General features: G+C 32.6%; 2 long non-coding RNA genes across 2 annotated transcripts; one reads left to right on the top strand and one right to left on the bottom strand.

Moving 5' to 3' along the window:
* The first annotated feature begins 599 nt into the window (after nt 1–599).
* On the top strand, nt 600–5,313 carry LOC145614177 (uncharacterized). Its single transcript, XR_014107068.1, has 3 exons — nt 600–2,274; nt 3,717–3,878; nt 4,847–5,313. It is a non-coding gene; the product is annotated as an uncharacterized LOC145614177 (long non-coding RNA).
* Nucleotides 5,314–13,937: 8,624 nt separating this feature from the next.
* LOC145614182 (uncharacterized) lies at nt 13,938–17,737 on the bottom strand. Its single transcript, XR_014107069.1, has 3 exons — nt 17,493–17,737; nt 15,212–15,318; nt 13,938–14,244 (listed from the first exon to the last, which is right to left on the bottom strand). It is a non-coding gene; the product is annotated as an uncharacterized LOC145614182 (long non-coding RNA).
* Nucleotides 17,738–18,350: the final 613 nt, after the last annotated feature.

The raw sequence follows: 18,350 nt of genomic DNA, 5'->3' as shown, positions 1-18,350 counted from the left end.
CGTGTTGCTGCACTCAGCCGTGGTGCTGCTACACTATCATGTGGCGCTGGTGTACTTTTCCCTAGTGCTGCTGCACTCAGCCCTGGTGCTGCTGCACTTACCCCTGATGCTTCTGCACTCAATAGGTTTACTTTAGAGTATTTTTTGTTCACTTTAAATACTTTTTTATTTTCTTTAGACAACTGATATAGGAATCTACTTTTTGAAGGAGGGTGTTCTTCATTTGGCCAACTATACCGCATTCTTTTACTTCTCATTGGCCTTTGTTGTGATGGTGGTCTTTTTAAACATCCTCTTCTTGTACTATCGTGTCTTAAATTTGCCTAAATCATCTATTAAGGAATACCTTAGAGATGGAAATTGAAGAGGATGGGATGTTGCAGCTGGTTTGTTGTGTGGCTTTGGAAATGGTCTTCAGTTCATTGGAGGCCACGCTGCTGGATATGTAGCAGCCGATGCAGTTCAGGTTAGTAATTTCAAATTTCTTCCCTTGAAGAAGAAATTATGGATCTCTACCTTCTGCCTGACTTTTAATTTTGATTTCAGGCACTTCCGCCAGTGAGCACCTTTTGGGGCATACTCTTCTTCGGCGAGTACATGAGGTCATCCAAAAGGACTTATTTGCTACTTGTGAGCATGCTCATCATGTTCAGCATGGCTGTAGTATCGCTTCTAGCATCAGCTGGTCAGCTAAAAGTATCAGCTGGAGAAGATACGAAGATCAATCGTATACAACACCAAAATAGACAACCGGTGGATAAATACAGTCATGGAACTTTTGACTTCTAGATGGCTATCGGTCTAGCTATTTCTCTTGGTTCCTACTGCTAGGTAGTTGGGTAAGCATTCACAAATAAGGAGGTTGCACTCTGAGTGTGTCAAGTGTAGGTTAGATTCTACTTGTAATTATTTATTCAAGAGCATATTGTGCATGTCTAGGTAAGATGCTGCTGATGTGCTATCACAAACCTCACGCACACCAGCAAGACACATTGCAAAACACTCAAACTCAAAAAATAGAAACACATGGATAATCCTCGATCAAGAACTCACACACATCAACACTCAAGAATCTATCTCCCCCCTTCTCTAAACCTCTCAAACCCCAACCATCAATACCCACTTGGCTGCTGTCTGTTGGAAACTAGGTGGGGTTGGGTGCAGCTTTAAGGAATGATGCTAGGTGTATTGTTGCTGCTATAGTAAAGCACTTGAGGGCAAGGCAGAGTGTGAAACAGGCTGAAATTGCTGCTGCGAGGCTAGGTGTGTTGGTGGCAGGTCAGTTGGGGTATGCGAAGGTTAAGCTTGAATGCCATACTTCTAATGTTAGTTATCTTGAAGAGTTAATTGGTTATGGTTGAAATGTGGGTTCGAATCCCACGTAGGTTTATGTGAGAAATTTGAAGATTAGAATTCGTAATGTTTTATTAGATTTCTTCTTTTTTTTCTTTTACTTTTTATATAGTTTTATTTACTTTTGATTTAAAAACCTTTACATCATATTGAACCAATATATTTTTTTCTTATAATTTGATTCATCTTGTAAGGATATGAAAGTCAATGACTCGGAGTTTTTGTGCTATAACAAAGTTTCCATAGTCATTTTGCATTTCAAGATAATTTATTATTCATATACTTTTAGAGTTAATTTGATTTACTTCAATGATACCTTGATTTACTTTTTGCATTATTTATTTACTTTACAGTATTTATGATTTACTTTTGAAATATATTAATTTACTTTTCTTTAGTTTTTCTACTTACTTTTGAGAGATTTTGACTTACTTTTGAGATATTTTGAGAGCATTCACTACTACAAAAAGAGTGTTTTATCGACGCTGGACCCTCGACGCTAGGCAAGGAGCGTCAGCTAAAAATATACTATCCGTGTTTTGTCGACGGTTTTCCACGTCGAAATTAATTTTCGTCACAAAAAAGCGTCGCGAAAATCTCGCACATGCCCTACACGTGATGCAAAACCCACGATTGCAAAATTAAATTTAGGGAAAATAAAAAACTCCATCACTACTCACACTTATCAACCCTAACTTTTCTTCTCCGATCCCCTTCTTTCGTAAATCTACAGAAGTACAGAGGCTTATGGAACCATGGATTTCAAAATCAGATCTTTGTCTCTCATTGATCGAGTTGATTTCGAAATGCCGTACATCAATTACAAATTCAGATCTTTGCCCTCTTTGTATCAATTTCGAAGTGTGTTTCATCAGTTTCAAATTCATCAAATTTTCGTCCCTGATTCTTTTTCGAAATGAGGTAAACACTATAATTTTAGATCTTTTTTTTTTCTCTCTAAAGCAATTTGAAATTAAGTTACATCAATTTCAAGTTCAGATCTTTGTCTAATTGTCATCTATTTCGTCCTTTATCTCTGTGCTGATAATATTGGGGTACATCTTTTTTTTTTTTTTTGGAATTGGTTTTGTGGATTATTTTTTTTCCACAACAATGTTACAGAATTATAGTCGGATTATGGGTTCAATTGATGAACAATAGAGATTTCAAGGTTTCTTTTTTTATCTAGGTTTAATTTTGCGCTACTGTTTTAATTCAATTATGAAAAATTGGCCTTTGGTTATTATAGATTTGAAGCACAATTTTAATGAGTATAATGCTATTTGACATACTCTTATTGATGAAGTTAGTTTTTTATAGGAGTAGTGCAAAATGCCAAAATTTGACATTAAGTAACTAGTTAGAGAAAATTATGCCCGTTAAATACTCTGTTATGTCAATAAATCTAATCCTTTGATAAAAGTTGTTGCTTTTTGTAATGAAAATTATGCCCGTTAAATGACATATGATGTATGCCTTTCATTAGTTGCATAGTGTGAAACCCAAAACTTGCACTTGTGATGTCTTTGTATGTATAAACTATGACTGTAGAAGCTTTTTATTTAGTGTCTAATTGTCAATATTGGTATTTATTCCAAGCATAAAGTCATCAATTAATCTGATAAGCTTTTCCACTTTCATTATTAATGCAACTCCGAGTCGCTCAAAGAGTACATATAGAAAAAAAAATGAAATTTATTTGAAGGATAATGTAGTTCTAGCTGATGGTGGCAACTTCCCTTTAAACTCCATTGCCCTTTCTCCTAGTAGCTCTATTTAAAAAAAAAAAAAAGGTTTTAGAAGCTTATCAAATATGTAGGGATTGAACTTAATTATAGTTTTCTTCATAATAATTTGGATGCCCTATGATTTTATTGAGAAGGTTTCCAAAGGTAATAATGTCTTCAGTAGCTTCAATCATTACAAGATCCCACATTGGTTTTTTAAGGTTGTATTTTGAGAAGAGAGAAACCTGCAGATCATGTTCTATTGGCTTCTTTAATAAAGCAATGTTATAGTTGAATTAAAATAGAAAGCATAATTGACGCCAATAGTTGTGAATAATAGATTAAAACAGAAAGCATATGATTGACACCAAAATTTGTTAATATATAATAGTTAATTCAACTGCTTCCTAGAAGTTGTGCTAATGCTGAATTGCCTTTAATTTGTCTAACCTGTAGGTGGTTTGTTCCTGTCAAGTCTGAACATTTTGGCTGGGTGATAATTAGCTTCAACTATATCTAGTTGCTTATATTATTGAATCTTCATTCTTAGCTTTTATACCTTGATAATAATAGTAATAATTGACGATCTTTGGTTTACGTACGATCTTGATATACAATTCCATTATTTTGGTTCAGATTTGAGGCTGGAACACCAACTATTGGTGAAGCCATTGGATTAGGAGCAGCTATAGACTATATCTGGAATCGGCATGCAAGATATCCATGATTACGAGTTATTGGTCACTATTTCTTATAAGCCCTTGAAGATCATCCCAAGAATACGGAAACATCAAAAGGGTATGCTCTAAATTCAAGGCCAATATTGAGTTATTGACTAATATTTCTTGCAATTCAAGCCCCTGAAGATCAGCCCAAAATATGTACAGTTATCTATTTTTTCTTCTTTAATAGAGTTAGCTCTCTGCCCCTTTGCTCTCTTTTGAATCTAGTTTCTCATTTCCTGGCTGATGTGTGTGAACACTATGGCAACTTTTTTTTTTAATAAAATGCAAGTTCTTTTGGCATCAAGAATGATGTCACATGGTGACATTTTGACAAATTAGCTTTATGTTTTTTAAAATGAATGTCTTGAATGAAATGTTTAACATTATACATCAAGCATTTTGGTACCCATGCAGCTTGCAAACATATATTTGATGTGATGTGATGGGCCTAACGCAATCACTTTTTGGTGCTTCTATATTTTAAGGTGGATTTCCAATGTAGCTATTTGCTTAGTGATTTAAGAGGTAGATCCTTCCTGATTAGGTAACCTGCAATCTGCTGCTTAGACCTTTGCTCATTTTTTTTTTATTGATCTGGAACTGGTGATCCGATGAAGGGTTCCTCTATGTAGGCATAATAATAGAGAATTCATCAAACCAGTTTCAAGTATCGAGCTAAGCCTTAATTTTATTTATTCATCTGAGTTTACTTGAACCATGATATTTTGCATATAATTTTCTGTCATATTGTGCTATAACTAGTTAAAAGTTGTACAAGTACATGTTATCATTTTGGCTCTCTAGCTCTTTTTTTCTCTTTGTATTTTTTCTTCTAAAATTGTTTTCTATTAAGAGTTATGACTCGCCTTGAGTGATTAGTGGGATATGGAAACGAATTTTGTGGATATCTGAATACAATGTCCCATATATTTTCATGGTCATGCATTACCACTATTCAACTAGATATTTTCATTTATAATACACCCCTTACATCAAAATTAGAACAAAGTTGTAAGAACACTGATATTGTTGTTGTTGCAGGATGTTGCCACACTTTTGTGGCTCCACCTTGCTCCTGTTGTTGATCTACTGCTGTTGTTGATTTACAATGCTACTGTTGTCTGTCTTCCCAGGCCACACTAAACCACTAATTCTTGCCAAGGATCTAGAAACATCAAAGGGTATGATGTGAATTCAAGGCCAACAATGAGTTCACAATCTGAACTTTGCTTTACGCCCCTCCTGCAAGTAGATCAAGGAGCAACTAAATTGGAGATTGATTGAAGATTTTTTGTGCAGAAATGAGCAGATTGAGTTGTTCCACTATAACTAGTAACGAATGAAACATAAGTTGGAATTATGTAAGTTGGAAAACTGATTACTACGAGATATTGTACATGTACTATAGTATATATATTTATATGCAAAAACTCTTTACTATGAGATATTGTACATGTAGTATAGTATATTTATATGCAATAAAAAAATTGGCCAAATTTTCTTCTGTATATATTTATACATACATACATATATATATATATATATATATATATATATATATATATATATATATATATATATATATATATATATATATATATATATATATATATATATATATATTTTTGTAACATTGGTACAGTAATAATTTTCAGTGTAAATTAGTAATATTGGTAAATGTATTCTAAATTTTTTAAGGAATATGGACAATAAAAAGCGTCCTTAACATAGAAAATATAGACAGAAAAACGAGTAGGAAAAATATTAATAATAAAAAATATGAAACTCTAGACACAAAAAAGCGTCGCAAATTTTGGGTTATAGACACAGAAAAGTGTCGCTAAAGTTCAGAAAGTGCGCCAACTACAACAAATTTTGACACTTCGTATACTAATTTGGACACATTAAAGCGTCGCGATTGGCGACGCTTTTTTATGACGCCTAATTTTCTCGACTCACGTTTTCTCGACGCTTTTTTAAAGCGCCGAGAAAGAAATTTTCGACGCTTTTTAGCGTCGAAAAAGAGCTTCAAAAGCGTTCTAAAAACACGGATTTTCTAGTAGTGATTGAAAGCAACCATTTGCACTTCAAACATGACTTTAATCCAGTTAGGGATCATAGAGTGGTCCATATGACCAACGGCCATTGTGATTCCAAGCAAGCTTAGCAAGACGACATGCCATGAGGTTATCCATTCTCCTTATGTATTTAATCTCCACAACCTTGAACTCCGTAGTCAATTCAGCCACTTCATTGATAAGAGCAGCATCTTGTGATGTACCTGGCCGCCAATGGTATCAAACATCACCTTGAGAGAAAGAGCATCCCTTTCCACAACCACCTTCCTGAATTCTAAAAACCTTGGCAATGTGTAGGCCTTCCTTGACAGTTAGAAGTTCAAATTCAAGAGGGGATATGGCATTATATTTGCTCAAAAATCCAATACACCAATCACCATTCTCAGCCCTCACATAACCACCACCAGTAGCGTTGTTGATTGAAACCCAAGCATCATCAGTGGTGACTTTAGCATAAACCGTAGGGGGAGGAGGATTTTTTTATTTACTTTACAGCACTATTTGTTTACTTTAAAATAATTATGATTTACTTTTGACATATATTAATGTACTATTTTTAGTTTTTCTACTTTTGAGATATTTTGATTTACTTTTGACATTTATTAATGTACTATTTTTAGTTTTTCTACTTTTGAGATATTTTGATTTACTTTTGAGATATTTTAAATAACTTTACAGTATTTGTAATTATTTTTTAAAAAAAACCTATGTAAGAATTGAACCTATACCTCTATGCATCTGTATAGTGCTCTACCACTTGAGCTAATAGGTTTACTTTAAAGTCTTTTTTATTCACTTCAAAGTCTTTTTTATTTACTTTTTCATACCAAAAACCACTTAAGCTAATCTGATGTGTTTGGATACAGTAAAGTGTATGGAACCTTAACCGGTCACTGTTGATTTTTAAGTGTCTTGTCATTGTTCCGTTTTGTGATATTCTTTTCAATATCTAATAGCTTCATCTGAAATCTCTGGAATTGTATAACAATTTTTCTTATTTCATGAATAAATACATACACATTAAAAATAGAAGTGTATACCTGCAGTTTGACAGCTTATGCTTTAAGTACACTGCCTTTTGTTTATCTAATTTCTTTTTCTTTTACCTACAACAAGAAAAGATATCAGTGCAATTAGTGTCATGCCACAATTAAGGATCATAGCTATAACTAATTGATAATTAAAGGAAGAAGGGAAAAGCAGATAGATTGAAAAAATCAACACTCGGCAGCAGCTGATATACAAACTCAAATGTAAGAGAAATGAGTAGGTACAAGAAGGTAAAATAATGACAGGAAATGTTAAATCTCAACCGGAAATGCCACCCTAACTCATTTTTCTTAGCTATTTTCTGAAAAGGATAGAAACATTGAATGGCACACACTTAATATTTTATAACCAATTACTTTGTATATACAATTGTGATTGTGTAAATATAAGGGTCTACACCTCCCAAAAGCAAACTTTACGGTTTTGTTTAAACTACAATAGAATTGTTTCGACATTTCCACCCATTCGTTTTGAAACAATATTCTGCAGCCAGTAATTATTATTAAATGTTGGCTTTCTTAGGAAACTAAATGTGAACTTGCAATATAAATAAGATCTTTCACAACATTGGTCTCAAGTATACAGAATACAAAGTTGAGAATACCTACATTTGCGCGTCAATAGCCTTGGTTTTCATTAATCTAGTTGTACATGCACATCACATCTACCTCAAGCCAAGAAAGCGTAAGCACACTAGCACAACATACAACAAATTACTCAACCTTCGTAGAGTGGTCTATTTGATTGTCTACTTTGAGAGGAGTTTGATTTACTTTACAAGATATCTAGTTTACTTTAAGTAGAAGTACATTAAGGGCCTCCTTTAAATTTTAAACCTCAAAAGCTCCTGCCATCTACAACAACAAACATAGCAGTATTTCTTTTAAGCTAAATTCCCCACAATAAACCCAAAAACAAATCTCACCAGTTCTTATACTTGGAAATAGTAACAATGGAATTTAACCTTTCAAAAGAAGAGCATGAAGAATTGTCAGGAACAACTAAACGAAGGGGGAAACATACCGTATCATCCGAGCTTCAGTATACTGAAAAAGAGCATACATTATTGTTTCATAGGCCTTCCCGCAACACGGACATATAATATAAATAATAGCTTTACCTAGCAAAACAACATTGACAATCATTTCAACCCAACCAGCTTCCAAAATTAGTCAAAATTAGCTAAAATAACTGATTATATATCAGAAAGTCAATTTTCAAGTTACATTATAATATAATTGATTTACTTTTACTTTATTTCTATCTAAATTTTCAATAATAATAAATTTGTACAAGAATGAACTTAATTCGTTCAAAACTAACCAAATCTCACAAAAAAAAAATGAGAGCAAAGTTCCTAGCAAGAGCAATACCGTGTTCTGAATTATCAAATCGAGTGATATTTGCAGCACAATCCAGTCAAATTTGCAAAGAATTATCACAAGCTAGCTAGCTTATAAACCTAGAAATAATACTGCTAATTGAACTAAAATTGCAATAAGAATAAAGAAATTAAACTTTTAATGAAACGATTAAAAGTAATTTCTAATCAATCATAGCCTCAACTTGTAAATTAAAATTCGATTTACTCTATGAAATTGATGATGCTCGTTGATTAAAGAAACAAAAGAAAAAAATTACCTCAAATGCCGCTCAAAATTCAGAGTCGTAGAAGAAATTTGACCTAAATTCACCAAATTAAACAAGAAAAATTGAATTTCCAACAAGATCTTGACAAATTTGAAGCAATTTCAGCAAGATCAAGACGATTTTGCAGCAAATTATACCCAATTTGATAGAGAAAGCTCATTGCAATGGAGGAGAGAGAAAGTGCATGGAAATGAATTGAACATGTGTGATTTAATTTGGGTCGTCTACCGTGCTCCTTTTTTGTGTAAGATCTGACGGTCCAGATTAGTTCCTAGTTTCTATTATAGGATTGATTCTCATTATAACCTTATATATATATATATATATATATATATATATATATATATATATATATATATATATATATATATATATATATATATATATATATATATAAACCTCAAAGTGAGCCAGCAACTTCTTGGCATTATTCATTAGTAATTGAATTTCCCAAGGACATCGTGCTTTATCCTGGAAAATATTTATACTTAAAAGGTTATCACCTTCAATAAAAAGTTGTTGTATATTATGTTCAATAGCTAAGAGAAGACTATTATAGGGAGCTTTAGCTTTTGCAATAATGGGAGTCGAGGTACCAAGATTATAAGCACGACTAACTACATTATTTATTGTATAATCTCTAATAACAACTCCGGCTGACCCAAAGTTATTACGAACAAAACCATCACAATAAATTTTGATAATACCAGGGGCAGGAAGGGAACCAAGCTATTTGGATGGTTTTATGGTAAATATCGATGAGGATGGATCTTAGGAACGATGACATTAAAAGAATCAAGATGAGAACGAATATCTCATTCAGTAAATATTTTGAAAGCTCTAGAATAAATACCCATAATAGTAATGGAGGGTAAGTTTAAAAATGATACCATTACGAGCTTTCCATATACTTCATAAAGAAGAAATAATCTTTTTTATTGGAAGGTTAACATTATGATGAATATCTCGAAAAAAAGTAAGGGTATTCGGGGCATTAACAAGAGGTCCTATCCAACGAATAACGATATATGCATCCTAATAATGTCTAATAAATGGACAATTTAGAAAAAGATGATCTTGTGTTTCAGCATGTGAATTACAAAGGGGACATATATGATGGACATTATTAGGATGCATAATGTAGTAATTGCCATTATTACAAAGGGGACATATACGGTGAACCAAATTATTTATAGCTGGAAGACTATAATGTAATAATTGCCAAATAAATATCTTGAGTTTTGGAGCAATATCAAGTTTCCAAATCCAAGAAAATTCCCACAGGAGAATTAAAATTATAAGCTAATCAGGTTGCTGACTTTACCGTAAACTCTCCATTTCTAGAAAAAAAACCCCAATAAGGTTCATCTAATATATCATTAACCGGCAACGGAATATATTTAATGGACTGAACTATGTGAGGAGGTACCACTAAAGAAAGAGTAGCAATATCCAAAGAACGATCTTCAGTAATAAATTGATCAACCATAAGGTCTAGATTTTGAATATCAGAAGTATTTAAATCTAATAAATTAACCAAATTTGTAGAGAACACCAATTATCTAGCCAAAAAAGAATATTTGAACCTAATCCAACTTTCCATCTCAACCCCGGCCCTTAGGAAGGAGAGGGCGAACTTGTAAATTTTTTTTCTAAATCCAAGAGTCCTTAGCGTGAGGCTTACATTCAAAAATCAAGTTATGTTTTAAATATTTAGCCCGAATCTTACGAACCCACAAATTATTATAATCTGAAATTACTTTCCAACCTAACGTAGCAAGGAGAGTAGAGTTGACTGCTTCCATTTTCCTTAAGCCTAATCCCCCTTGACTTTTAGATTGACAAATTTTGTCCCAAGAAATCATGGAGAGGCCATTCTTATCCGGAGATTTTTTCCAAAAAAAGTACGGTTAATTTGATCCAAAGAGTTAGTAATTATTTAGGAAGACGTGCAATAGTCATAGCATAAGAGGGAAGGGCTTCCAAATGATTTTGAATTAAAACAGTTTTTTACTTGCCTTTGAAACTGAGTTCAAGGACCAATTATTCAATTTATTCTCTGCTTTTACTAAAAGGTGATGGAAATTCTTCTTAGTACAACACGAGGAGTTAAATTGAATACCTAAATAACGGCCAAGGAATGATTTAGGAGTCATATTGAAGTAACTTGCAAAATTTACTTTTCTAGAATTATATACTAGCTTTGAAAAGACCATAGAGGACTTATGAAAATTGATTAGTTGCCCAGACATAGAAGAAAATTCATTAAAGAAGTCCCTAAGATTAGCACATACTCTAGATTTGGCCTGACAAAATAATAAACTATCGTCTGCAAACAGTAACCAAGCAAGGGATGACTGCACCAGTAGATGGGGTTACTTTAAGACCAATGCCTCATGTTTTATCTAAATATTGATGAAGTAATTTTTGAGCAATGACTTCCATACAAATAACAAAGAGAAATAGGGATAAGGGATCCCCCTGATGAAGGAATTGAATGGAAGAAATTAATTATGTGGAATTTTTATTTACATATATTAAGTAAGAAACCGTAGTGACACAAGTCTTGATCCATGTATTCAAAGTCTTATTAAATCCAAACACCTTTGAAGTAGCCCATAGGAAATCCCATTCAAACCGATCATAGGCTTTTTCCATAACTAATTTCAAGGAAAACCATCCTGATTTATTTTTTGACTTATTAAACATATTCAAGATTTCTTGAACTAACAGAACGTTATCTGGTATTTCTCTTTTGGGAGAAAAAGCATTTTAATATAATCCTATAACTTTCTTTAACAAAGGTTTAATTCTATTTACTAGGAGTTTAGCTATCGCTTGATAAATTGTAGTACAAAGACTAATGGGGAGGAATTGATGTGCCTTATTTAGATCGTCAAATTTTGGAATTAGTGTAATAATCGTATGATTAAGCTGTCTTGATAAAATACCATTATGAAAAAAAAAACAATTTATGGCTTTACAAATATCCATTCAAATAATCGGCCAATAGTATTGAAAAAAATTAGGCCCCAAATTGTCCGAACCTGCAGCTTTGTATGAGACATATCAAAGAAGACTTGTTTGATTTCTTCTTCTAAAAAAGGTTGTGCCAAGGTTAGATTGTCTTCCCAAGTAATACGTGGTTGTATCAAAAGAATGTACATATTACAAGAGATTGGGTGAACTGACTTGAATCTATTTGAAAATTCTTTAAAAAAAATTAGGCAAGTAATATCTGTTGGTTTCTCAACCCATTGATCAACTTCATTACATAGCCTGAAAATATGAGTTTTTATTTTTCTTATTTTCATCATTTCATGAAAAAATTTAGTGTTTCAATCACCTAACGTTAACCATTTTTTTTTGGCATATTATCTACCTCAGTATTTTTGGCCAAAAAGGAGTGGTTTTTCACGTTGTTTAATTAGACGATTTAGATATTTTTCGATATGATGATTTTTGGGAAATTGTTGAAACTGTAGTTCCACATTTTGTAACTTATCCTGGTTAATAGACAATTTATTTTTGAATTTTCCTATACTTATGAAAATTCCAATGTTTTAAATCAATTTTTAGTCGTGATAATTTTTGCACAATACATTAAAAGCGAGAGCATGTCACTACTAGAAATTCCATGCTTTTTAGACGCCTTTAAGGCTTATTTTCGACACAAAAAAGCGTCAAAAATATTTTTCTCGACGCTTATAAAAAGCGTCACAAATAAGTGAGTCGAGAAATTTGCTAAACGCCAAAAAGCGTTGCAATTCTCGACGCTTTTTATTGTCCAAATTTCTATACAAAGTGTCGAAACATGTGTCAGTTCGCGCACTTTCTCAGATTTGGCAACGCTTTTTCTTGTCTATAATCACATAATTGCGACGCTTTTTTTTGTGACATTAGTTTTAGGAAATTTTAGAAAATAACACCACAAAAAAACACAAATTTGTATTATAACACCACAAAATTTAAAATTTTGCTTATAACACCACAAAAAAAACTCACAAATTTGATTTCACCACCACTTAACGAATTCTTGGATGAAATCCGTTAGTGGGGCCATAATTTAACACGTGTCAATAGTCTATAGGTTTAAAAAATTGAATTAATAAAAAGAAAATCCCTAACCTAGCTAGCTCCACCACCAGCGCCACCTTACCTCAGCCGCCAACACCGTAACCCAGATCGCCGGCACCCATTTGCCTCCACCAAAACCGGCGAAACCACCCACGCTGCCGTATTTTGCCTTCCCCCTCCACGAAAACTACCCGCGTCGCCGAAATTCTCACCCGCACCAACCCAAAAACCACCAGCTTCGACGAAATCAACTCCCAAACAACCCAAAAACCACCCACGTCGCCAAAATCCTCTCCCACACCATCATCGTCGCCGATTATCCTCTCTCTTACCCAAAACCGTCGTCGAAACCCCAACCCACACCAACCAAAAACCGCCCTCACCTGAACCCTAACCTGTTTCCGGATTTTGAATTAAATCAGAGTTGGGGGTGAGGCCAAGCTGGGTATGGCGTTTAAGGGTTAGGGTGGTGCGTCGTTCAGGTGGTCGGGGGTCGAGGGTGGTTGACTAGGCGAACCAGCAGCGACAGTGAGCAGTAGAAACCGACGCCGATGGTCAGTACGGTGGCTGGGTTTGGATTTTATGGTTTTTCATTTTTTTGTTTTTTTTTTATTTTTCCTTTTTTTAATCCAATATACATCTGACACGTGTACTTTGTGGGGCTCACTAACGGTTTTTTGGATGGCGTTAGAAAGTGGTGGTGAAATCAAATTTTTTGGTTTTTTGGTGGTGTTATAATCAAAATTTTAAATATTGTGGTGTTCTAATCAAATTTTGTGTTTTTTTGTGGTGTTATTTTTTAAAATTTCCTTAGTTTTATACTTCCTCCGTTTTCTTTAACTTGCAACACTTCCCTAAAAAGGAAATGTCACAATCCTTGCAACACACTATAAAAGAAAAGTTAATTTAGGGAAAAACTATACTATTTCCCTTATTTAAAGCACATGACCCACTAAATTACACTCATAACAACCACTCATCCTATTTTAAAGTTTATTATATAATGTAAACCCCACCTTTCTTAATTACCGTGTTAAAGGGTGTGTTGCATCTAAAAGAAAACGGAGGAAGTATATGTTATATGTCCTATATTTTATCGACGATTTTTAATGTCTATATTTTAAAACTTCGCGACGCTGTTTCTAGTCCAAATTTTGTATAAAATATCCAATGTGTAGAATATTTTTTTCCGCAAAAAAAAAAATTTAATTTATTAACTAAAAATAAATATAACTATCAAAGATATTCCATGTAAGAGTTAAACAAATCAAAGGACATTTTTACTCTAATTAAATTTTATTCATAATCCAAGAAAAGTACAACTTATTATATTCTGACACTATTGATGTAATCAAGCTAGAATGATAAAAGAAAAGTACAAATACATTTTATGTATAATAATCCATATTCTTCTCTTTAACAACCGACAATAAATACAAATGTTTGATTGTAATTCTCCACCTTTATCGAAAAAATTGTTGCTTCTCACAATCGAATTTGGAGCTACTATGTCTTCATTTAACCACTTAATTAATAACTTTGACGTACGTAGTCTGGGACATATAAAATAATCACAACAATATCCTGCACCAATAACGAGCATGTTAAAGCTAGAAGTTAAAATTTTGCCATATATTTTTGTTGGTCGAGTAAAACATTGTATTAGTTAGTGGATTATAGTCCCAATAGAATAGCAATCATATATTATATACTACACTAACAAAATTAGAGCTTTAAAAATAGTTAATGGACTGCAATCCTAGCTGAAATAATTTTACCGTTATGTAGTAGTGGATCTAATGTAAGGTTATATACACAGGAGAGTTTGAGATCCAAAAAAATTTATATCAATATCTAGCATTCTATAGAAAATTTTAATTTTCTTAATCTCTACAAAAGTTAAATAATAAAAAGTGTCCAAGTTAGTTAAAGAATTCTTAAGCTTTTACCTACTAGTTTTAATTTTAATATAAAGAGTAGTAGCTTAAGATGCTGCCATATGACTTATCACACAAAAAATAAACAAAATTTCAAACATTAGCCTAAAATAGAGATAATCTAAAAGGACATTCATTAGATACAATTAGACACATAAAGCAAAAAAAAAAAAAAAAAAAAAAAAAGACAAAACCCAAAGATCAGTATATATAGTACAAAATGCATAAGAAGCAACATGCTGATTTAAATTTTAAGTAAAGTATACATTTGACATAAACAGGCCAGTAACAAATCAAATCCTTTCTAACTCTAAAGCAAGCACTAGAACCTTGATCAAAGAAGCATTGCTCATATGCTCTACCTAGAGCTTAATGTGGCACCCTATGCAGTAATGAAGAAGTTAAAGAGAAATGCAAATGCATAGAATCAGGAGCATAAAGATTAAAGAGCTCACCCACATCTTGTAGTAACACAGTCACTAACACTAGCATAAAATTTTCAAATATAAAAAAATTTCTCAGCAAATGACAACATTTCTAAGATAACCATAGGAATAGATTTATAAGAGTGAGACATCAAATAATAAAATAGCGAAATATTAAGATTAATGCACCTTGTATCACGCCAGGAGTTAATCCAGAAATGCAAGGCAGCAAGAACGATCCTTTTCATTAGTACATTTCGTAAATCGCCATACGTATGAACATTATTCACGGGAACCTGCAACATAAAATAATGTGCAAGTGAGAAAAAATAGGAAGTCTAGAAATAGGTATTATTAGAAGCTAACAAAGGTTTTTCACTCAAATAACAAGTCAAAATGGGTCACATTAGAGCAGTTCGCATGTTAATAATGGGCAGGAAAATTAACAAGCAATAAAATTAAGTAATGACACAGATAAAAGTAAGCACAAGTGAATATGTAAGTATACTTTTCAAAAGAACTTTAGCAATGTATCTTAGTGTACAGATGTATAAGAAAATTATCGTATGAAGGGAACTCTTAAGTTGCAATATGGTCCTTCACCCTTCATGTATCTGAAGACTCGAGCTAGGATAAAAAGGCTATTTCCATATAAGTTTTACACACTCCATTTAATTTCTAAACTTTTGAGGATAAAAAGACTACTTTGCCTCGTTATCACCAAGAATCTCAACGATTCTCTGAATAGTAAACTGGGACTGGCAACATTGTTGTACCAGTGTTGTAGTCAAGTCATCTTGCCAAAGAAAAGAAACAACTAATTCAGTGATGCACATCAGAGCAACTCCATCAATTGAAAAATTATAGACAAATTGTATAGAGTGTTTAGTGTGGATATAATGCTAAGAGGCATGAGAACTGTCAAGAGCATGACCAGATAAATCAATCAAATTTCCACAGAGGGACTGCAAGAATGTCAACAACATGACCTGATAAGTCAATCATCGCATAGAGTATTAAAATGCACAAGAAATAGAATATGGTATAAGGGGTATAAGAATGATAAAAAAAAAATCAAATTATACCAGAGTATAGTAAATAGTTAAGAGCATCAAAAGATGGATCGCATCTATACACTCCTCAATATCATAGACTATCTAATAACTAGCACAACATCAAACCAATAACAAACATCTAGATTATATCCACATATAGAGAATACAATTCCAGTAAAGTTAGTTCCTTTCAAAAACCGAGCATCAACAATGTAACCTTTAAAGACTTGAAAAGATAATACATGTTATAACTCAAACAAAGATGTGAGAGATATTTAGAGTTCTAGCGCAAGTCCTTTATAAAAAATATGATCCTAAAAAGTAAACGATGAATGTACTAAAGAAAAAAAAATACATATTAGTAATTGCTTTTAAACTATTTGGTGCCATTAAATAATGAGCATTCATTGTTGTCAACTATTTCATCACTTAATTTGTTTACTTTTACCTCTAAAAAGTTGAAATATTCATCAATTAAAAAAAATTGCCCATTAGAAAAAGGCTAAAAAGTGGTATCAGATTAAATATACAACTTATACAACTTGATCCATAATTTACCGTTTAGATATCTTTTTTCACTCAGTACCAAAACCTCACTAACAAAAGAATTCTTATATCCATTGTGAAAATAATTTTTTTTTATGAGACATCAATATTAAGCCAATCTAATCCATAACTAAATAATCTACTTCACCAAGTTGCACTAGAAGTACAACTATAGCACATATCCTTCCCTTCCTCACTGCGCACTACATTGCTCAATAGTAACCTTTCTCACTCTATCTCTCCATCAATTATTGAATGCTGAGATGCATGCAATTTCCTTGTTTTATTCCACTAGAATGCCCCTTGTTCCTTGAGTCCTTGTTCATCATGTATACATAGCAATCAAGCAAAACGATACTTTAAACATAATCCGCTAACTTAGTTTAAACAACATTTGAACAAAATTTGCCATTTGTTTCAAAACCATCCACTAATCTCTCATGATTCAAAAACTTAAAGTCCTTTATCATTGCCGATTGATTTCAAATTCTCCTCCTTGAAAAAAATTAATGCAAAATCATATAAATATGTAGACTATTATAATAGAGAACATAAAAATTAAAGGTCTAAAATAAGAGTTTTACCTAAAATCTGCAAAATAGAACCTCAAAAATTTTTAACACAATCAAAATAAAGTGTTGCTTTGTTCAAACACAAAATAAAAGAAGGCTAGTTTTCCAGAATATTAATTGAACAGTAGCAAAAAATCAAACATAATAAATATACATAAAGAAACCCTAAAATATTTGTTTCTCATGTATCTAACCCATTTCAAACCATAATTTCTTAAAATTATTGTGTAAAAAACTCTACAAACTATCTACAAGACTCAATTCAAAGAAAATTGAAGACAATAGGAAAGGAAGTACCTCAATTCTATCGGCAAAGAGAAAACGAAATTAAACACCATTGAAAGCCGACAAGTAGAGAAAATTAAGCAAGCAAAATTATTTATGAGCAGTGCAAGGGGAACGAATTGAAGATCTGTAATTAAAATCCATGATTTTCTGAATCGCTTTGAAGAATTTAGTACGATGGAGGAGAGATGAATAGTTAGGGTTAAGATGTGAGAAGTGAAAGGGTTTTCAAGTTTTGTTTCTGTGGGCAGTTTTATGTTTTCCGAAATTTCGAAACTGTGGAATGAGCAAATTTCACTCACGAGCCCTGCACGTGTTGTTCTCGACGCTTATTTATGTCGAAAATAAATGTCGGCGTCGAGAAGACACACATATTGTATTTATCACCTAACGCTGATGCCTAAGCGTCGAGGCTCAAGCGTCGAGAAGACACTCGTTTTGTAGTAGTGTGTATATTTCTGTTTCCAGTTCTTTATAATCAAATTCTTAGCCTTGGGGTCCAACGTCCAAACATTTTGGAAACGAAAAGAAGATAGATGATGTATACTAGAATTTTCCAAATATAAGCAAATAAGGCTATTATCCAAACAAGAGAGATATTCGTAAGATAAAGTTACATGCGGGAAATTTTGTAACTATGAAGTTATAACTAAACATCAATCTAATCATTCGTAGACAAAATGATTATTTGTTTGTTTTTCCAAGAGAATATTGTTCCTCTAGGAGGAATATAATTTCTTTATGTAAGTGAGCAAAACGTTGTAATTTCAAACAACGATTTAAGGTAGGAAGGGTACCTCCACTTTTATCAGTCATACATAATAATTCATTAAAATCTATGATAATACACCAAGGGGAAAAGCAATTATG

The sequence above is a fragment of the Chenopodium album genome, chromosome 3 (genome assembly GCF_948465745.1).
Source record: "Chenopodium album chromosome 3, dcCheAlbu1.1, whole genome shotgun sequence".
NCBI lineage: Eukaryota > Viridiplantae > Streptophyta > Magnoliopsida > Caryophyllales > Amaranthaceae > Chenopodium > Chenopodium album.
This window is presented reverse-complemented; position numbering and strand designations above follow the sequence as displayed.